At 34.9% G+C, this 23,016-nt stretch overlaps 1 long non-coding RNA gene and 1 pseudogene across 2 annotated transcripts; both read right to left on the bottom strand.

Annotated features, from left to right (window-relative positions):
* Positions 1–871: 871 nt before the first annotated feature.
* Positions 872–2,719, bottom strand: LOC114292467 (uncharacterized). 2 transcript variants are annotated; one of them, XR_014341376.1, is made up of 3 exons: positions 2,301–2,719; positions 1,943–2,225; positions 872–1,258 (listed from the first exon to the last, which is right to left on the bottom strand). It is a non-coding gene; the product is annotated as an uncharacterized LOC114292467 (long non-coding RNA). The 2 variants fall into 2 exon arrangements; XR_003639715.2 differs by lacking the exon at positions 872–1,258 and having other exon boundaries at positions 1,273–2,225; positions 2,301–2,390; positions 2,517–2,719.
* Positions 2,720–12,538: 9,819 nt separating this feature from the next.
* LOC145800050 (alkane hydroxylase MAH1-like) lies at positions 12,539–19,302 on the bottom strand (annotated as a pseudogene).
* Between the last annotated feature and the right edge of the window lie 3,714 nt (positions 19,303–23,016).

Raw genomic sequence — 23,016 nt, 5'->3', positions numbered from 1 at the left:
TGTGATCAAACATGGGATCATGAGTCCATGGACTAACAATTTCAATCATATGCTATACTAATAAAACATGTCCAACAAGTCTTACTTTAAATTAATAGGGCTATGTTTTCAATTTTAACCTTACAAACTAATCTGTTAATCCACGATTTTCACAACAAATTCTCTACTTTTTAATGATTTCAACTGCAAAAGTAGGATTTTTGAAACTAATATATCCATAAAAATCTCACTCAAAGATTTATTGGGTAATAATCCTAACAGATAGGACTGGCTGATAATTTTGCGAAAACAACTTGTGTTTTTTAGTTCTCACCCCGAGCTTGGGCTGAACTTCTTAAAGACCAATTCAGTATGGGCCCATCTTTGCTCATAGGCAGAATGCAAATTGGGCCTGACATATATGATATAACAATACAAAATAATAAGAAACTGAAAAGTCCTGCTAGAAACACTGTAGAAAATTTGAGTTTTAGTGGCGTTTTAAAAATTTAGTGGCATTTTTAAAACGCCGCTAAAAGCCTGAAAAATGCCGTAAAATGTTATGGCAACATTTAAAATTTTCATCGTTGATTCGGCCGCCATAATAGCTTTACAATGTTTGAAAATCGTCACTAAAACTATTAGATGTCGTTTTTTAAAATGCCACAATCTTTTACGTCCGCTTTCATTTCCGTCACAGACTAACGCATCATCATGACGTCATTTAGTGGCATTTTTTAAAAAATGCCACCTTTTTTTTGTTTTCTCTCCTGATTCTGAAATATGATCAGAATTACAACCAGATAAAAATATTCACCTAATATCACACAAGCAGCCAGCTACCAAAGAGTTTTTTTTTTTTTGGAGTGAATAAGTCATAAAATAAAACAAAAAAATTTACAAGTTTCCAAGGGCCATACCCCAAAGAGGTATTTTTTATTTATTTATTTTTTTTTTTGAGTAAATAAGTCATAAAATAAAACAAAAAAATTTACAAGTTTCCAAGGGTCATACCCCAGGACTTACCACAACTAAACAGGGCTAAAGCCTAAACAGATCTGCAACTAAAAGATTGGATCCAAATAACTTGTTCAACATCCATATATACAAAGGAAATAGGGATAATGAACAAGTTCAAAAGACCACCAAACCGAATCCTAACCAAAATAAAGTCTAGCCAACAAAATTCCATCCATTCCTCTATACACTCTAGCATCAACCTGGACAATATGTAGACCATATGCATATATCTTCATGTCCCAACAGAGATAAAGCTGACCTAGAATTACATATGAAATATAGCATTAAGGACCAATATAACACTGTTTGTAGCAAACTCACAACATAGGACAACTAAATCACTCAATCCACACAGTGAACACTCAGCTCAATAAAGAATAACAGTGTTAAATGGAGTATTGAGTTCATAGGAAAATAGGCTAAAAGATGACAACTCCAACAACTTATAGCTCTCCTCACTCCAAGTACTGCTTAGTCAAACAGCTTAACAAAGCCTCCAGAAGTAAAATTAATAGGGGTAATAAAAACATAGCTATGCTACATTGAACTTTTAGAATGATAAGCATGTTATTAAATAATTTAAAAGAAAACAGCCCCTCATCCTCTCAGGTCCAAGATCTTTCATTCATCTTTTGATTTTCATCAAAATCTTTAACCTAACAATGATTTGATAACATCTGACAAAAACTACAAAGCAACTCCCAATTATAATAATACCCAAAAAAGTGTGGAAGGAACTATGGTTTGGATGATAGCTGCCTAAGATTGTACTTGGCCAATTCCTTGAATTTCTCAATAACTCCCATCAAGCACACAGTCTATGAAAGAAAAGTTAACAAACTTATAATCACGATCATTGTACCCCAAATTAAAGAAACTTATAATGCATGACGATGACATATACTATTTAGACAATTCAATACAATGTCATTCAGTTGCAAACCTGTGTGATAATCTCTTTATCTATAGCATTGGATTGCGCCCCAAGCTCCTTCATTTGTGTCGGCAATTGTTAATTAGTTAATTAGCCATCAATAAAATTTATATCAACAAAACTGAAAAGAGAATCATGAAAACAATCATAGCTATGTGTGAGAGAGAGAAGCAACCAGGCTACATACTATCACCTCAGCAACTTTATCAGTACTTGGTTTGTTATCCTTTGAGTACCCAGCCATCCACACCTCTAAGCAAGTTGCAGGAACTCCATTCTTCTTATTTGTCTCCTATAATCACAATTAAAAATGAGTAACAAAATCAAAATATACAATTTCAATTTGATATATAAAGAAACTATTTACCTCTACTCAAGCAACTAAGAATGGTTTTCCGCCGATTATGTGATTTAATGTCTTCTTCTTCCGAATTTATTTGTTTTTTGTACTTTTTTTCTATTACATATGAACACAAACACAAGATAATTTATTAATTAACAAACTCATCTTATGAGATTACAATAGAGTTCAATAAACAATTTAATACAAACAATTCATTGAACTAGCAACATTAAATGATACGTGTGTCTTCCGAGTGCCCCAATAATAGAGCAAGCTCCGCCATTGATGCTCATGTACTCTTTCGGGTCGATGAGTTAGCATATCAACATCATTGTCGAATGACATATATCCCATTTTTTTAACTCTAGCCTTGTACTCTTTTCATTTTTTTTCAACAAATGCCAAAATAACTTCTTCATCGGCTCGTCAGCATTTGTATTAACCTGCAAATAATTGGTAACTTTAACTATTAAGTACTCAACAGGCACCAAAATAAACTAAAAGTTTTTTTGTTTTTTTTGATTTTTTAATCAATAAACTAATAAGTTGCCTTTTTTTTTACCTTCTCAAAAGAGGCTTATATATATATATATATATATATATATCAATATTTATACAAATAGCATTTTCTTACTTAAAATGAATTTTTTAATACTCCATATTTTTTTAATGGAGTTACAATGGCTGATACATAGAGGAATATAGAGTGTTTCTGAAAGCAACCCCATAACTAGATGATGATCTTGATTTCACAACTTATAAAAATATATATGGGTCTATCATTGTAATTTTTACTGTATATTACTATTCGTATTATCAAGTGATAAAGACTTGAGGATAGATTTAAAATCTTGAATTCAAGTCACCTCAAGAGTCATTAGAGATTTATTTGATTGTTAATTGCAGAACTCTAATACTGTGTTTGGTTGAGGGATTTGAAGAAGGATTTGGAAAGGGAAATAGAAAAGGTAGGTGAAATGTGAATAAAACATGCCTATATTTCATCTAGTTTTACACACCTTTTCTCTTTCCCTTTCCAAATCTCTCTCCAAATCCCCCAACCAAACACAGCGTAAGAATAATTGACATGCAGGTAAACTAGTTAGGACACTCAATTAAAAAAAAATTAAATAAGTAAAAATACACTACTGCCCATATATATGTAGTTGCAATACCAATCATAAGTACATGACACAAATTTAAAGTACCTGCAACCCAAATCCTCATCATAAAATGATTAAGGTTTACTAACACGAAAAATCGTGAAATATTATATATAACAAAAATCCAGGTGGATTCGTGGTGATTTAGTTGCTAGATTTTGACAGATGTCCAAATCTAGTTGTAAGTATATGAACTAATTGGCCAATCATTAAAGGGTCCACTCCCACCAAAGATACAATCTATGGGGACTATCAACATTGATCTATCCAACTTCTTAGACTATCCACCAACAAGCTTAGATGGTCCCAACCTTTAATGTTTTGAGATTTTTATATAATCATATGATTGGCAAGGTTTTAGAATAGAAAGACAAAAACAAATTGGAGATAAAGATTCCAGAAGTAAAAACATGTGATCTTCTTCAAAACAACTACCTTCGCCAACAATTTCAAATTTCCCATAGGCCTCACAAGTTTATTGATTCAAATTTTTTGGATTCTCTAAATTTCCCAAGGAAGAGCTATTGATATTCTCATAATTGCAGGGAAAGATGCACTCTAGGGTTGAGTAAAGTTACTTGGGCCGAAAAAATAACAGATGAAAATTTTAGTTACAAGGTGATCATGAAGATCTTATCCAACAGTCTAAGTTGACTTCTTCCTGCAAAATAAATTCAGGTTCATGAATTATGATATTGGTTATAAAACTGATGGCATATAGTGCTCACAAGAATGTTAGAATTTGATTTTTATCCTCTAGAGTATGAGAAACATACAAAACATTAATGGAAGATATCCCGACTTCTGGAAGCAACAAAACGCATAGAAAAACAAGACACTATCCCTATAATTAAAGGAAAAAGGTATGTCTTCAAAAAGAAAATGAAACAAATAAGGCTATGCATACCCAAGAAACCATCTTAAACTGGAGTATCCGTTTAAGTGGATCCAAGGAATAACTAAAAATTTAATTACAACTAGTTCCAGAAACTAAATGGAACTTCATAGGCACTTTTCAAAACATATATCCACTGAGCTGTACTACTATTCTAGGTCCATTCAAAACCCAACTATGACCATCATAAATACAAAATATACACTGACATGTTCTGTGCCGAACCCCTTCAAAACCCCAATTATTGACCACAACATACATACAAATTGACTACACTAACAAAAGCCTACATAACTTGGTAGCATTGCCTACTTTAGAACAAGTTCAGTACAACATATATAGTAGTGCCCACTCCTTGAAGAAGTACCAGCCTGGTTAGAAGAACAAAATTGTATACAACATTGTATCCATGGTGGATTCCTTGGAGAATTATCATTGTTTTCAGGCAAACCAAGTACTTTATTCATCTTGGCAGAATATTCAAAAGAGAAGTCGTCGAGTAAGCAATGAAACACAACATCCAATTCAAGACAGGGATCAAGTGAATATTAACTAGTTTTCCCCCCAAACAGATTGCAATGCTAAAATCATAAATAATCTAAAGAACTAGAACAGTAAGATCATCACAAATTATATAAACTAGTTTTTTTTTTTTTTTAGAATGAAAAAATTACAAAGTTAATCAACAGATTTAACAATGAGAAAGTAGACAATAAAAAATGAACTTGAGATAAGAGCAAGAGAGATCGATTTGGTTCAAGAATGATACAAATTTTGGGTCTGCGATTTGATGAAGAACAGATCGAGTATGAGTTCGAGTTCGATGAAGAACAGCTAGAGTAAAGCCCTCGAGCGACAGAGATCGATAAAGAACAGATAGAGAGTTCGATTGCGAGCAACAGAGATCGATGAAGCGCAAACCATGGTGTGTGAGAATGAGATAACAGAGATCAAATGCAAAATCTGTAATTAAGTGAGCGAGTTTGTTTGAGAATGAGAGTGGAAGTGACAGTGAGAGCTTCAAATCAAGGGTTTTGGAAGAGAGGGAGACTGAGTTGTGAAAGAGACTGAGAAAGAGAGAGACTGGGTTAAAAGAGACGGAGGTTTGGACGGTCAATAACTTGGCCTAATACGACGTCGTTTAACTGATATCAGAGACAACGAGTGTGTTTGGTTTGGTGTTTGGAGACAAATTTTCAAAAAAGATTTTGGGAAGAGACTTTAGAAATTTTTTTGGTTTGTTTGATTGTATATTTTAGAAATTATTTTGGAGTATAGGAGTTTGGGATGATTTGATATTTTATTGTAATTGAGTAGATATGTATGAGAGAAAAAGTGATTGAAAATGAGAGATGGGAGAAAAAAAAGTGATTGATTGATGTATAAGAGAAAGAAAGTGATTTTAGAAATTTTTTTCCAAAATCACTAAACCAAACAAAATTTTGAAATTTTTTTTCCAAAATTTGTTTCTCAAAAGAAACCAAACAAGGCCAATGTTTTCAAAATGTTGTGTTTCATTAATTTATTGTGGGGATATATTTTCTGAGTACCAACACGTGGCAAGGTGACGCCGATGTGTCAGCCGAGGTGCCACGTGTCTTGGTTGTTGTGCCGAGGTCATCTCGGCTAGGCCGAGGTTGCCTCCGAAGATATCGGAATCCGAGATAAGCGGATAAGAGACAAGAGTCCTAGAATGAAGAGGGAACTCAACTTGGATATGGACAAGAGTCCTAGATTGAGAGAAGACTTCAGTTTGGGTAAAGATAAAACTCTTAGAGAGTTTATCCTGATCCCACTGGGAGTTCCAGATTAGCAGTAACCCTAAGTCCATTAGGGCCAGGCTCCTATTGGGACTAGGATTGTATTGGCTATAAAAGAGAGGCACCCCCATGGGTCTAAGGTATGCTTTTGATACTCAAGCTTGTGAGTTTAGTACTTGATTTATCTTTGAGAGATATACTGACTTGATCGTCGGAGTGCCCCCGGGTGGTCGAAACCACCGCGGGATTCTTGTATTTCTGTTGCAGGTCAGTCAGGTGCCATCTATTCTGCCAGTGCTCTCCAGCTGGTTACTAAGCGGGCAGTGTGGTCGGAAAATCACCCACACAATTTGGCACCGTCTGTGGGAAAGAAAGAAGAATAGATGGCCAATGACGAACAGAATGACTAGATTAGAGACTACGCTCCTGCTGGGAGTGGAAGACCTATTGATCTCGACGTTGAAGGGGACAATAGCAACACAGACACTCGTGACCAGAGTCACGGAGTGAAAGAAGCCGGCCAGGAAGGTGACGCACCAAAGACAACAGATCGAAGCAACGAAGACGACCTCCAGGTATGAAAGGATAGATACCTGCGGAGGAACGAAGACCCTTCTAGAAGGGATGCAAAGACAGGGGGCATGAGCGCTCCCAAGAAGATAACATTCAAGTATAGAAGAGCTCAACCTGAGTGAGCAAATCCCGGATCCCAGATCCCAGAAGACATGATCTCGGCCTAGATGAGTAGGTCCGAGAAAAGAAGAGCTCAACCTGAGTGAGTAGATCCAAGATTCCAGAAGATAAGATCTCAGGACCTGAGTCCGAGAAGAGAAGAGCACAATGAGCAGATCTCAAATCCCAGAAGATAAAAAGGAAACACACAAGATCAGACTAAAGTTGGCCAGAATTGAGAAGTATGCTAGGGCCGAGGAAGACATGCCAGGAACAAAGGCATCAAAACAAGAAAAGAGAAACGGCTCGCCGATGCGAGGCCGAAAATCAAACTCAGGTTGGAGCCAAGTAAGATCAATAGAGAAACCAAGGCCGACAACCTCGGATTGAATTCAACCTCGGCGACAAGGTCGAAGCTACATGATGAGAACCCAAGTGGATTTTAAGTTCACATTGGGGGCAAAGAGAAGAAGAATGTGGTTACCACTTGTTGAAATTTGTAGCAATTTACAAGTTGGTTAAACCAATATGATGCTTAGCCGAAGTTAAGCCGATATGATACTTAACTGAAGTTAAGCCGAGATAATGCTTAACCGAAGTTAAGCCCAGATGATGTTTTACCGAAGTTAAACTGAGACGATGCTTAACCGAAGTTAAGCCGAGATAATGCTTAACCGAAGTTAAGCCGAAGATGATGTTTAACCGAAGTTAAACCGAGATAATGCTTAACCGATGTTAAGCCGAGACGATTCTTAACCGAAGTTAAGCCGAGATGATGCTTAATTGAAATTAAGCCGAGATGATTCCTTGTCTCCACTTGTTGAAATTTGTAGCAATTTACAAGTTGGAGTCAAGCTGATTCCTTGTCTTCACTTGTTGAAATTTGTAGCAATTTACAAGTTGGAGTCAAGCTGATTCCTTAATTCACTTGTTGAAATTTGTAGCAATTTACAAGTTGGAATTAAGCTGATTCCTTATCTTCACTTGTTGAAATTTGTAGCAATTTACAAGTTGGAGTTAAGCTGATTCCTTATCTTCACTTGTTGAAATTTGTAGCAATTTACAAGTTGGAGTTAAGCCGAGATTACTGTTTCTCTTCACTTGTTGAAATTTGTAGCAATTTACAAGTCGAAGTGAAGCCGAGGTTATAGTCTGCACACTTGTAGCAATCTACAGGTTGGTTAAACCAGAGAAGATGCTTAACACTTGTTGAAATTTGTAGCAATTTACAAAATAATGTTAAGCCGACATGTGATCATTTGCTGAAATTTGCAGCAACTTACAGGTTGAGTAAAAAGCTAAGTATGTTGTTTAAACACTTGTTGAAATTCGTAGCAATTTACAAATAGATTATTGTTTAACACTTGTTATGTTAATCCTTGTTGATCCCTGTTACAGTATATGTTAATCCTTGTTGAAATTTGTAGCAATTTACAAGTAGACTAAACCGAGATCACCGTTTAAACACTTATTGAAGCTTGAGACAAAGTTTGCAAAGTTAACATTGAGTAGTATATGTTTCACACTTGTTAGAATTTATGAAAAGTTTGCAAGTCAGTATCTTGCTGAAGTAAAAGTTTTGTAGCTATTATACCTGAGGTATGCAACCCCGAGAAGATTGCACAAAGGAGGCAAAGTATGAAAGGCATACAAAATATTCTAAGTATAGAATCATGCAAGAACAGTTAGAAGAAAATGAAAACAGAATTCATCGTGACTGACACGCGCTCGCCATGCAATATCATCTTGGGAAGGCCATGGTTGCATACAATGGGGGCAGTTCCCTCAACGTTGCATCAACTATTGCGATTCCCCACAGAACATGGGATTAAAGAAGTCAGAAGAGACCAATTGCATGCAAAGAATTGCTCCATGGCAGCAATGAAAACTACCTGTAAACATTCAGGAACCAGGGAAGGCAGAGATTGAAGACGAGGACATGGAGGTCCTAGATGATGTCGGCAAGGAGCCAGCCAAAAAGAGTGAAGAGACACTGAAGAAAATCCTCGTCCAGGAGGGCGACGAAGAGCGCTTCATTCAGAGAAGGAAAGTTGAATTAGACATTCAAGAACAAGGAGGCACATCGGCCATATGCAGAGCTTACACTATCTAAAGAACAAAAAGGTACAGGAGTACAAGCGACAAAAAAAGAAAAAACTTCAAAAACTAAGGTGATGCTTAACCGAAGTTAAGCCCAAATGATGTTTAACCGAAGTTAAACTGAAGTGATGCTTAACCGAAGTTAAGCCGAGATGATGTTTAACCGAAGTTAAACGGAGATAATGCTTAAACCGAAGTTAAAACGAAATGATGAAATTCTGAGAGTGCACAAAGTTAAATGTCGACAAAAGATTTGCCGGAGTCAAACGTCGTTTTGATTAGAACAGAACCACTAAGTACACACCAGAAGAGGTGACCAGAATTGTGAAAAGGAATAAATGCTTCAAGAAATAGCGATGATAGTTTGCAAAGGCCAAGAGAAAGAGGGTCTAAAGGGGGTGAATTAAATACCAGAAGTTTTAGTACATCGGCGAAAGAAGAACACATCAGGTCTGTGACTACAGCATGAAGCCCACTTCCCTAATGTGATCCTAAGTACAACTTGTGTTCACATTAGGGGCCAGGGAGAAGGTGTAGGGGGAAGGAATGATAATTAAGGAGCAAGGAATGTTAACACTTGTTGAAATTTTTGAGCAAATTACAAAATGAGTTAACCGAAGATTATGAAGTCTACCACTTGTTGAAATTTGTAGCAATTTACAAGTTTGGTATAGCCGAGATAACACTGAAAGACGTTTCCAAGATATGATCAACCGAGATGACCAACTAGCTTGTTAAGAGCTGAGAAAGTTGGCAAGTACAAAAATGAAGACCTTAAAAAACTAGGGACTGAAAGCAAGAACGTCGGACTAATCTACTTCGACGGACGACAATGGTTCAGCCTCGGCAGTCAGTTGGAGGAGCTTCTCTACCGCTACCTCGGCATCAATTTTAAGAAGGAAGCAAACTACTCGGCATCAGCGGTAGGTTATGTCTCACCCCCAGAAGAAAGTTGGAAAGAACTTCTCAGCAGCCTTCTCAGCCACGAGCTCAGCATCAACCTCCTGAAGAGTTTGATCAAAGCTCTTCTTGGCGATTGGCACCTCGAAGTTTTGAAAGCAAGGATTGAAAGCAAAAAATCTGGGAAAAGACACAGAAAACAGAAACAAGAATGTAATTCGTAAATAAAAAATGGTGATGAAGCTATCAGGAAATTAAGACAAAAGGATTGCACAGGTATGTCAAGCCAAGAACAGTGACAGAAATCAACAGATATGTGAACAGTGTGTAGCCAAGAAGATGATTTGGAAATAACGGGTAAAACAAGCAATGGTGATTAACAATGAAGCAGAGCTTCTTGGAAAGCAACAAGAAATAAAACCAGGAGGAACAGTGGCTTACCAGAAAGAGGGAAGTCGAAATGAGAATTGCCAAAGTCTGACGACAATGACAGAATAACGTAAAGCTTTACCGGAGGAGAAAAACGAAGATAGTTGCAGAAGCTTGAAAGCTTGGAACAAATGACGGATTTAAGCAAAAGAGCTAGAAAGGAAAAAAAAAAAAAAAGAGCCAGAGGATTAAATGAAAAAAAAGAGAAAAATAGTCAAGAAGACGACAAAGTTCAAGAATAAAGCCAAGTGCACAGGCACTAAGTAAGTATGTGAAGAACAAGAAAGTAATGAACCAGACATGATGCTAGCAACAGAAAGCGGATATGACAAGAACAGTGCCAGGCATTCAAACAATTCAAGACTTGAAAACAGACAAAAATAGAAGACAACAGAGGGCAAATAAACAGATTCAAAGTAAATCAGAAGAGTTATGAAAGATTGAGGTTAATAGTAAGTAAAGAGTTTATGAACCTACAAAGTGAAATAAACGCCGATATGAAAATTGTTGGAGTCAAATAGATGACTGGAAATCGGGAACTCACCAGAGAGTGTGAGTGGAACAGTTGCGAAGCTCTTGGAGTTTACGAATTAATGGAACCAGAACCTCGGCTAGGAGGTACGATTTCAAGCAGTTTGGAAAACATGAAACTTGATTCTTGACACCAGTGGACAGCGAAGTCCAGGAAACTTTGAGGTCGGCAAGTTTGATCTCAGACAGAGGGGCACAGATGAACGAACAGTGTAGGTTCCATCACCTCAGAATGCCGAGGTAATAGAACCTAGGGGCCAGTTGTGGGGATATATTTTCTAAGTACCAACACGTGGCAAGGTGACGCCGACGTGTCAGCCGAGGTGCCACGTGTCTTGGTCGTTGTGCCGAGGTCATCTCGGCTAGGCCGAGGTTGCCTCCGAAGATATCGGAATCCGAGATAAGCGGATAAGAGACAAGAGTCCTAGAATGAAGAGGGAACTCAACTTGGATATGGACAAGAGTCCTAGATTGAGAGAAGACTTTAGTTTGGGTAAAGATAAAACTCTTAGAGAGTTTATCCTGATCCCACTGGGAGTTCCAGATTAGCAGTAATCCTAAGTCCATTAGGGCCAGGCTCCTATTGGGACTAGGATTGTATTGGCTATAAAAGAGAGGCACCCTCATGGGTCTAAGGTATGCTTTTGATACTCAAGCTTGTGAGTTTAGTACTTGATTTATCTTTGAGAGATATACTGACTTGATCGTCGGAGTGCCCCCGGGTGGTCGAAACCACCGTGGGATTCTTGTATTTCTGTTGCAGGTCAGTCAGGTGCCATCTATTCTGCCAGTGCTCTCCAGCTGGTTACTAAGCGGGCAGTGTGGTCGGAAAATCACCCACACATTTATAATGGCATTTTCATAAACGCTATAAAAGAACAGTTGCAATAGCCCCTTTTTCTTGTAGTGAAAGATGGGTGTATTAATAAATCTTCTTAAATTTTTTATGAATCAAAAAGTCATATTTACTTTTAATTGTTACCAAAAATTCTATTTTTTTATTATTTTAGCAGCATTTTTATAAAAAAAAAAAGTGTTACTAATGGTTAGTTTTTAGCGTCAGTTGAAAAAATGTTATAGAGAAATGTCACTAACACTTGTGGGACTTCTGATCTATACAAACACTTGTGAGAGTTAGGGATTGTTTGGGAAGTGCTAGAATAGTATACTTTTTAACTTTTTACAAAAAAAAAAAAAAAAAGTAAAATGTGAGTTGAGATTGAAATAATGTGATAAAGAGATGATTTGACTCAAATAAGATAATGTACTGAAATAGCATATGCTATTTTAGCACATGCCAAACAAACACTTAATGGTGCACAGGTCCTTATAACAAGACCCATGGATAATTAACCCAAATAATAATAATAATAATAATAATAATAATAATAATAATATGCATAAGATCAAGAGAGAAACAATCTTCCCCCATTAAAATGGAAATCTTCATTCCATTGCATAAACTCAACACCATTCTTCCTCATTATTTATTTATTTATTTTTTATTTTTTTAACACAAACAAACATTAAGCTAGATTAAAGGGGAAAGTTTACTGGTGAATAGACCAACATAAATTATGGCTATTCTTTGGTAATGACTTTACTATGTGATTTTGGTTAATATTTTATACTCTATCTTGTTGGGTCTGAGAGGCATGCTTCCAACATCGAAGTTCTTCAATGCTTGCTTGTTCACATTTTCCACCAACGTAAGAAGCTAAAGTTCCTACAATTTAAGTAATGTGACATTTTATGATTAGTTAAGAGATTAATATGTATTTGGAATCTCAATTATTTTAAGCGATCTGTGTATTTGTTTTATTTTTTTTTTATGTTAAATTTTTATTTAAGGGTATGGATTAATTCTCTCAATTTGGTCATCTTAATTTGAGAGAGTGTTTCGGCTTGGTATACTTATTTTGGAGCCGACCTTGGGGATCTGATTCTGAACCATTCACTTTTTAAATTCGTTGAGTAGAGTATTAAAAAAAAAAAAAAATCAAGATGATCCAATATTGATAGCTATATGTTTGAATCACAGTTATATTATAAAAAATAGATAGTTATTCAAAAAATTATATTTATCTCCTTTTTTTTTTAAAACAAATTTAATTAAATTATATAGCTATGAATGTCTATTCAACATAAGTTTTTATATGAATATTTTACCCAACAAATCCTAAAAAATGAATGGTTCAGATTATCGAGGTCGGTCCCAAAATGGAGCCACCAAGCTCAAACGTTTATTAGAAGTTGGATGGCCAATTTGAGAGAATTCAAACCCTTATTTAAAAATATAAAAATTTAATTTGATAATTTTTAAATGACCAATTACTTGGATATTTTCTTTCTTCATTTTTTGCACTATCAAATTGTTCCACAACTATATTGCATAATTAGTACCAGTTAAAAATCTACATATATTAGGTAACATTGTGTATCATAGAAATATAGAAAAATTTTATTAGGTTGTGTTTGATTGACTGAAATGAAGTAGAATGAAATGATCATAATAAAAATATATTCACTCTCATTAGATTAAAAAAAAAAAAAATCAAATTAAAGGAATCATCTTTCATCATTAAATAATCATCTTTCACCATTTTGACCATAGTAAGGCTTAAGAAATCACATTTCTATTCCATTCCATCTTATTTCGATGAACCAAACAGAGCACAAGGAAATGGTCACATTTAACAAAATTTTCACCCTCAAGCCATGCTTCATATAAGAGAGATGCTAATAGCTCCCATTTTTTTATCTTAGGTTTTCACTTTCTCTATTTATTTTTTTTATTACAAAATCACTCTAATATGAAATACTAACCTTATCCTCTTCCCTAATCGACAAAATTCTAACCTTAACCCTATCCCACCAACCCATCACTACTTGCGGCTACCTCCTCTCTCTTCTAACTCCATCAGCAAGCCTAGCCTCTCTCTTACCGACGACTCCCTTTTCCAGCCCCTCTCTTCCTCGAAAATTAATTTCCATATAGAACATGAAAAAGATAATAACAAACAAAAATAAAAAATAAATATCATAGTTCAGACGTATATATGATTATTGTATATAAAGAAATAAGATTTTGGTGTTTAACAAATGTTTGAGTGTAGTTGGTTATCATTTTGATGAATTTTATATGATTTTGACAAAAATTGAGTTGTTCGGTTCTGATTTGCTGAACAAATTAATATTGTTCGGTCTTTTCTTGTTGAACATTTTAAGGATGTTCAAACTGTTAGGGTCAAGGCATACTCATAAATCAATCACACACAGAAAAAAGAGACACAAGAGATTTACGTGGCTCGGGAATTGCCTACGTCCATAGAGAAAGATATCCACTATAGAATTATCCCGAAGGGAGATTACAGAACTCACACCTCACAACTCCCTATAGATCTCTCTTACTCACAGATTACACTCTCTGTTCTGTATGTGTTATCTCAGCCCTTCCTCCTCACCTCAATTTATACACAAAAGAGAGGGAAAACCAAGTCAAGAGAGAAGAGTTATTGGGTTGGCTGCCACCTGCCATCTTCCCACTTACTTCTTGACTTGGAAAGCCACCCTTTAATAACTCCTCCATGTGGGCTGGAGCTAACATAGACTACTAAAGTCAAACTTGATCAATTTTGTAGTGTTTGATTGGTTGGAACAAAACAAATTTGATTTGTTCAATCATTTCTAGTCAAACAAGTTCAATGGAACACGACAAGACAAATCAAGTTCATTTGGTCCTGTTTATTCCAAAAAAATTCAAATACAAAATAGAAAAATGGTTGAGGAAAAGCTGGGGTGAGGAAGGGCTACTACTAGGCAACGATTGAGGTGCGAAAGGGTGTTAGGGTATAGGGCAAGGATTGCGAAGGGTCGCTAGAGGCAGTGCTAAAAGTGGCTGGAGTTAGGGGTGGTAGAAGAGGAGGTTTGCTAAAGGAAAAGTTGTGGTAAAGACAAGGTTCAAACAAAGGAGTATTTTAAATATTATGTTTGGGTCCAAAGAAAAGAGGGAGGAAAATAATTTATTTAGTGGAGGTCTTAAGAAAATAGGTATAGTACCCCTCTACATACAAAGAAATCAAAATATAAGCACGTGAGTAAAACACAACCACATATAATCACCATTCTCACTTTTTTTTTTTTTTTCCACATACACAAGAATAAACCCAAATGTCATCTTTTATTGAACAAGATATTATAACTTTAGACAATTAAGCAAGATGCTAAAAGAGAGCAACAATCAACATTTATTTTGAAGCATTCTTTTTACGTGTTCAAATTCTAATCATTGCATACTTACTATACTTTTTAAATGCCCCAAACTACTACTAAAATTAATTTCTAGGCCATCTTTTGGTAACTTTAACCTTCAAGCCATGTTTCATATAGAGAATGATAGAAGCATTGGGAACCACAGGGTATCTTTCAACAACTCTAATGTTATAGTTATGGATTATTGCAGCCAAAACCGCCTTCATTTGAGTGAATGCAACTTCTTTCCCCAAACAAGTCCTCGGTCCTGCATTGAACGCCAAGAACTTGTAAGATGGCTCATGTTTGATCGTTCCACGCTTAGATAACCATCTCTCCGGCTTAAACTCCACGCAATCCTCTCCCCATATGAATTTCATCCTCCCCATTGCATATAGAGAGAATAATATTTTCATTTTTGGATCAACACAATGCCCACTTGGAAGTGTGTATGGTTTTAAAGGCTTTTTGTGTTGGAATGGAATTGGTGGATATAGCCTTAATGCTTTACATAGTGCACTGTGTAGATAAACTAGTTTGCCTACCTCTTCTATTCTGAATAATCTCCATTTGTTAGCTTCTTTTGTTGGTATATTCGATTTGAGTTCTTCTCTGATCTTTTCTTCTATGTCCGAGTGATTGAAACGAGCCAAAGAAACCACGTAAGAGCTAAGCTACTCGTGTCTCTCCCCGCAATCATGAAATTTAAAACGGTGTCTCTCAAGAACTTATCGTCATTTTTTATCTCTTCTTCATTTAAATACAATGTTAACAGATCATTACCTTCTTCTTCTTCGTCATTCGACTTGACTACTCTGCTAAGTTCATCTCTCTTCATGGAAATATATTTCTCTACGATATGATCTAGGGTTTTGCGAGCGTTTCTCAATTTATTCTCATGTCCAATACTTACCCACGTCTGGAACTTCCAAATGCTCTCAGGGACTACGTGACGAATAAAAATAGCTTCTGTGACATCATCCATGGTTTTGGTGAAGGGAACATGAGGGAGGTCGATGGAGAGGCAACCGGGGTCATAGCCAGTGACAAGTATGCAAGTGGTGTCAAATGTTAGCCTTTGGAACAAGTCTTGCAAGTCCACCACTAGGTCTTGTTTGGAGACATGTTCAAGAACTTTGATGAGTCCTTTCTCCACCTTATATTGGGTGGTCTTGACCAAAAGCCGGTGGAACCGGGGGTGACTGAGTTGTAATTAAGCAAGTTTTCTTTGGTTTCTCCACATATTTGAATCAGAATTGATAAACGTGTTTCCAAAAACGTCGAAAATCTTGAGAACTGAGGACCTTTTGGAAAATTCAAGAAGTTGGAATTCATTATGTAGTGTACGTTGGATGGATTAACAGTTACCAACATGTTCATGTGTAACAACCCCGACCCATGATTAGCGCTAATTCATGTTTAAGTAAGCCAATTAAGTAATTAAGAAGAAATCTTGAGTTAATTATATGTGCATAGCATCTTTTTTTGTTTATATCTATTTGACGTGGAAAGATCTGTTCATGTTTTGGTTTCGATTTGCGAATTGAAGGCCTTATCGGCGTCCGATTCAGAAATTGACTTGATTTATATGTTAATTAGGATTTATAGGATTTTATGGTAATTTTAATTAAAATTTGATTTGGAACGATTAAATTAGAATAATCAATACTACTTAGCTTGGCTTAAACCAAAACTAATTAAATCAATTCCATGAAGCCTACCTAAGGCCCATTTGACTTCACTAGTTTATTTGTTTCATCTCATTACCTCAAATTGATGCCCAAAAACGTGAGGGAGAGAGAGAGAGAGGGAAGGAAATTAAGCTCAAACATAGGATTTGCTAGGAATATTGTGAGATTGAAAGGAATTTGGAAGTTTCAACTTCAACCTTTGTGAATCCAAGTCTCTAGGTAAGGAATCAAACTCTTAATTGTGTTATTGAAGTAGACTTTACAAGACTTCAAGTGAATTAGATGAATTCATGAAGGAATTGCACTAGAATGGAGTAGAATTGAGTCATACCATGCATGCATGTTCTTTTCTTCACAAATTGGGCATGATTTCAAAGAATTCTTTCATGCATGTGTTCATCTCACCTATGTTTTGAGAATTCATCATGTTTTACATCCTCTCATTCCATTTGATCATGATTTGGAGACTTGAAACTCAAATCATTTCATGCATGTCATGTTTTTGGAACATCCATAAAGTTTAAGTTGAAATTGTGAACAATTGGCATGCTTTTGGGCCTTGATTTCATGAAATAATCTTTAAATCATGATGTTTTGTGAGTTTCTAAATGTTTTCCAGAATTTTGGCCCAAGAGGATGAGTTTTGGAGTGTTGAATTCATGTTTTGAACCTTGGGAGCAAATCTGGAAAACTCAAAATTTTGCTTCCACGCTCGAGCGACCATCTTTATTTTTACACTTCCGCTCGAGCGACAAAAGTTTGGCTCAAGCGTAAATTGCATGCTCTCAGAAATTTGCGTGTTTGGAAGCACGCTCGAGCGACAAAACTTGCGCTCGAGCGAGGACTTGTGTCTTACGCTCAAGCGAGCGTGGACTTGTGTCTCACGCTCGAGCGAGCGTCGAGTGACTATCGAGTGGAAATTGCATGCAACCAGAACATTTTCACATTTTGCAGACCGCTCGAGCGAAGAAGTGTGCGCTCAAGCGACCATTCACATTTGGTATGTTCACTCAAGAGAAGAAAGCTACGCTCGAGCGAGACCCCTGTTTTCAACAAGTTTTGAAAAACATTTTCAAGTGCAGTTTTGCAACCTTATTTTATCCTAGGCATTCTTAGGCTATGATTAGGACACCATAATGGGGTTAAAGGCTAGAAACACTCTAAGGACAAATAGAATAAGCTATGTTCAATCCGAGCGTGTGTATTCAACGTATGTATCTATCATGTTACGTAGGTCACGTGCCTCAAGATAAGTGATTTACCTACTCCGCTTGTCTATTTGGAGTTGCCGGTTATCTGTGAGTAATAACTCTGTAAAGTTATGTTTAACTTTAATTATTTTCTGATGATATGAAATGATCAGTTTTCTGAAATGCTATGTTTTGTATGAATGAATGATTGTCCAATTTTCTTTGAAACGTAATTGTGGTATCCTTAGCAGAGGCCCTCGCCCAGGGGACATAATACTGTGGCTTATGGTCATGAGGCCCTAGCCCGGGGGATAATACCGTGGCCTAGGCCCTTGCCCGGGAGAAACAATACCGTGGCACAGGCCCTCGCCCGGGGGAAACAATACCGTGGTCAATGTATGAGATATGTTACCCGGTACCGGAGGTTCCTTTATGGAACTTGATATGCTTGACTAAAGAGACATGTTTATGCTAATGGATGTGCCACACATGATTTGAATATGGATAAGATTATGATTCTGTTTTCACTATCTAAATATGACTCTGATTTGCTATGAGATTTGAAATTTGTTATGGATATTATTCATTAAAATCTTTACTCCGTTATTATTCATTGGGCTTTAGATCACTATATTATTTATGTATGTAGGTGAACAAACACGTGACCAGGCCCAGAGTTGACGGCCTATGTTTCAGTTTTTGTCAGCCAACCTTTGTGCCTCCTGAGAAGGTTCCGAATGAAGTCAAGTTTGTGGCTGTTTTTGTAATCATATTAGACTTTCTTTGTTTTGTTGAATTTTGGACAAGATGCCTTATATTACACTTTTAGGAGTGATATGTAAATGTTATATCTTTTGACATCACTTGTAAGTTTATAAAAGTTTTAAATTATGTGTCTCATGTATGTCTTCACCGCTCAATGGACTATGTATATTTTGTATATTTGCTTCCGCAGCTCCTAATTATGTGTTAATCTGTTAAGAGGCCTTTGGTAATCCGAGGATTACTGGCCGGTTACGATACTAAACCCATAGGGGCGGGTTTGGATTATGACATCATATTAGCAAAAAATGGGCCTGCGAATAGAAAAGTACCTCCAGCTTGGTATAGAACTCTGGTGGCCCAGTCGTGGATCTGGTGCACATGGCAGAGAAGAGTCGGTAGCATCCCAAAAAGAGGCCAGTTCCATGGAAGCACATCATCAACAGTGATGGATAGGAAGAAAAGGAAGAGAAAGCATATAAGTGCTAATAGGACTTCATAGTAGACTAGTGAGGCCATTTGGGTTTTTGTTCTAGGTCTTAGTAGAACAATGCAAGTAATATGTACATGGATGGAGATTTATATAACGATTTTATTCAACTTTAGATTGTCTGGTCAAGAATCCATCAACTACCAAGACAGCTTTTAAAGCATAGCAATACTCAAAAAGCATTAAAAGTTCATCAGTTCATGTATCAACAACCAAAGTGCATACACAAAAGGGGAATTGTTATGGGAATTCAGCTTCACTAATGTTAGATTTTAAAAAGACAGAACTTTTTTTTTTGGGTGAATAAAAATGATAGAACTCAAAATACCCATAAAGCTCAACACGGATCCCGTTTTGCAAATTCAAACCGTTTATTTTGTAAGATTCATAATATATATTATCCATGAAAAAAATGTAGAGCGATCCGATAATTGTTACTTTTTTATTTTATCACATTAGTCTACAAAAAAAATGAACAACAAATACATATTTGAAATAGACCGTTCGTTTTTTTAGAGACAAATGTGATAAAATGAAAATGTTACGGTTATCGGATCACTCTAAATTTTTTATAGACATTATACATTGCATCGAAACGAGACTTCTGTCGGACCCTATGGACCTCTCAAGTTTTATTATGTTGAGATCTTAACATGAGTGTATACCATATGCACGTTTATTATGTATTTTTTTTTTGATATTTATTATGTATTTTTGTGATAAATATTATATATTTTTTGCATTAAAAATGAAACTATGCATTTTGTGGTAATATAAAAATGCGTAACATTGCTATCAAAATATGTAATATTACCACAAAAAATAAGTAATTTTATTTTTAAATTATAAATTATCGTAATTCTATCAAAAAATTTATGTAATATTTATCATAAAATGCATATTATATACTGTAAAAATATGTAACATAATGCATATGATATAGAGTTTAAGTGAACAAATTTCTTTAATGATTGCTCCATCATCTGACTTGTAAAATTCAAATTATATATATTTGAAAGGTAAGCACGCTGGTATGTGTATTATATATACTTTATAGTTATAGAAGAAAATAATATAATTTTATAATTTTTGAGTCATAACTTAGAAAAGAAGAAGTCATAATCAAATACAAAAAAGTCATAATCAAATATCTTAAAATAATATTATAATTAAAGAAAAAAATGACATAATTAAAGATACATATAATATGAGAGTTTGTATAATAGAATTTTTCCTAATGGAATGATCTTGTACGGTTGTTGCGGTTTGTTTTTTTTTTTTTTTTAAATTTTTTTTCAATTAATAAAAAATTGAAATCTAGAACATTGCTAGCCGTTCTTGTATGTAACTATTCTTTCTTATGGGCATTTTTAGAAATTAAAAAAAAAAGAAAAAAAAAGGAAAAAAAAAAGAAGCGTGTCTACACTGAGTGAAATGTAAACTTTATATATTAACACAAATCAACTTATTTGGTTCTGGTTTTCAAAAAATTCTACTTTTTTATTTTTTGTATTTTAATATTTTTAATGATTTTTTTTAATATTTTAAGAAATTTTAGACACACCTAATATGAATACACTTAAAAATATAATATTTGTAAAAAATCTAAAAAAATTCACTAAATATCAAAAAATACGAAAATCAATTACATTTTTCGTATTTTTGTGTATTTATTAATTTTTTAAAATATTTTTTCACAAATATTTTATTATTTAGATACATCTAAGTAAGGTCATCTATAAAAGTAAAAAAATTGCTTAAAATTTAAAAAATATTTATTGAAAATAAAAAAATACGAAAACGAAATACAAATTTTAAAAAAAATTGAATTTAGAAAACTGAAACTAAACACGCTGAATATTTTTCGAAAAATTTCATTCCAGTGAGGTATACAAAATTATTTTTAAATTAATGATAAACTTTATATATATTAAAAAGTAAATTCATATACTTCTCCATAACTTTGTAATTAATTTTTGAAACATTCTTTGTACACTAATTTCCCTTATATTTTTACAGATAAATAGGGGTGTAATTTTGGCCTAGCCTAGCCCATGTCGGGCCTTGTGGACTTCCACCAAAAATCGCATCGGGCCTGGCACGGGGCAGAAAACTAGGCTCAGGCCCAAGCCCAAGGGTATTGCGGATTTTGGACGGGCCAGCAGGCCGAGCCTTGGGCGGAGCGACTGGGCTTGGGCATAGGACAGGCCTAAATAAATTTTTTTAATTTTTTATATTTTTTTTACCAAAATTTTATTATTTTCCATTAGAAATATCATTGGGTCTCGGGCAGGCCAAGCCTCGGGTCGGGCTTTTGAAAGGGCCTTGAGCGGGTCAATAGGCCGAGCCAAGCAGGTTGGGCCGGGCTTCAAAACGATGGCTCAGGCCCATGCCCAAGGCCTCGGGCTGAGCTTAGGCCCGAGCCTTAACAGGCCGAGTCCACCCCTGACTGCGAGCGGGCTTTGGACCGCCCACGAGCAACGACCTTTTTTACACTCCTACAAATAAAGTACATTATAAGCCCATGTCCTTTCCATTTTAAATTTTGAGGGATAATTGAAAAAAAAAAAAAAATCAAAATTAGAAGATTAGATCCAAAACACTTGACTTTTAATTTCATATTTTTCGCAAAGGCTGGACTTGCTTCCAGTCCCCCATCTGGACTGGAGGGTCCAGTCTAGCTCATTGGGTCCACTTTTGGGCTTATTTTTGATAATTTGAACCGTTAACATTTTAAGATTTGTTGAGTAAATTATTCCTGTAAAAAATCACTTTGATCGGATAACGGATACTATGTTTTCGGATCATTTTTTTTATAAACCGTTAATTTTCTAACCATCTATTTTTTTTTTACGACAAAAGTAATCCGAATACATAATATCCGTTATCCGATCAACTTAAATTTTTACAAGAATAATATATTCAACAAATCTTAAAATGTGAACGGTTCGGATTATCGAAAAATGATTCAAAAGTGGACCTAATAGACCGAACTAGATTAGACTATCCCAGATCTGGACTAGAGATAGTCCGGCCCTTTGGCAAAATAGTAACCATCGGAAATTTTATACATAGTTTGTTTAAATGATGTAATAATGTTATACTTGTATGTTATAATTAAAATGACCGGTGTTATGTATTTAAATGAAAAAAAGGTTATAAATCCAGTCACATAATTTTATATAAAACTCTATCAATAAGAAATCTATTCCGAATTAAAAATGAAGAAGAATCATTCAGAGAGTGGTTTCACAAATTAAATCTATACATTTGATGTGAAATTGTAACTTTCTGATTTTTTTTCTTCTGAATATAGATAGACTTTTTGTAATTTTATATAAGTTTTTTGTGAATTGATATACAACATAAAATTTGTTATAAACTTTTAGATGGTGGCAACTTTTTTCTAGCTAGTTGTAAATTTAGAAGCCATTTCAGAAATGATTTTTTAATTTGTTACCAAAAAAGTTAAAAAATTTAAAATTTAATTATAATAACACATGATTATATCGTACCTATTAATTAATTTTTTTTATAATTATTAATTAAACTAAAAAATATAATTTTAAAAAATTAAAAATGATCAATTTATTTTTTACTACCTCATAAAAAAAACCAAACGAGTCATTAATATGTCTGACATGTATAGAAAAACCAAAGGAAACATTAATACATTGTCACATGCATAATCTAAAGGGGATAGTGAGTGGGGTATGACTTTGTCGGGGGCCGACTCCATTAAGACCATTAAGAGGGTGATGGGGGTGGCATCTATCCTTCGCCTTATAAAAAACTAGTTTATCACCCGTGTTATCCACAGAATAATTATAAATATTTATATTTATTTTAAATTTTTTGATATATAAATTATATTTTTTAAGATTTTTTATAAAAATAATTTAATAA

Source organism: Camellia sinensis, chromosome 1, assembly GCF_055761805.1.
Source record: "Camellia sinensis isolate YWXY chromosome 1, ASM5576180v1, whole genome shotgun sequence".
Taxonomy (NCBI): domain Eukaryota; kingdom Viridiplantae; phylum Streptophyta; class Magnoliopsida; order Ericales; family Theaceae; genus Camellia; species Camellia sinensis.
This window is presented reverse-complemented; position numbering and strand designations above follow the sequence as displayed.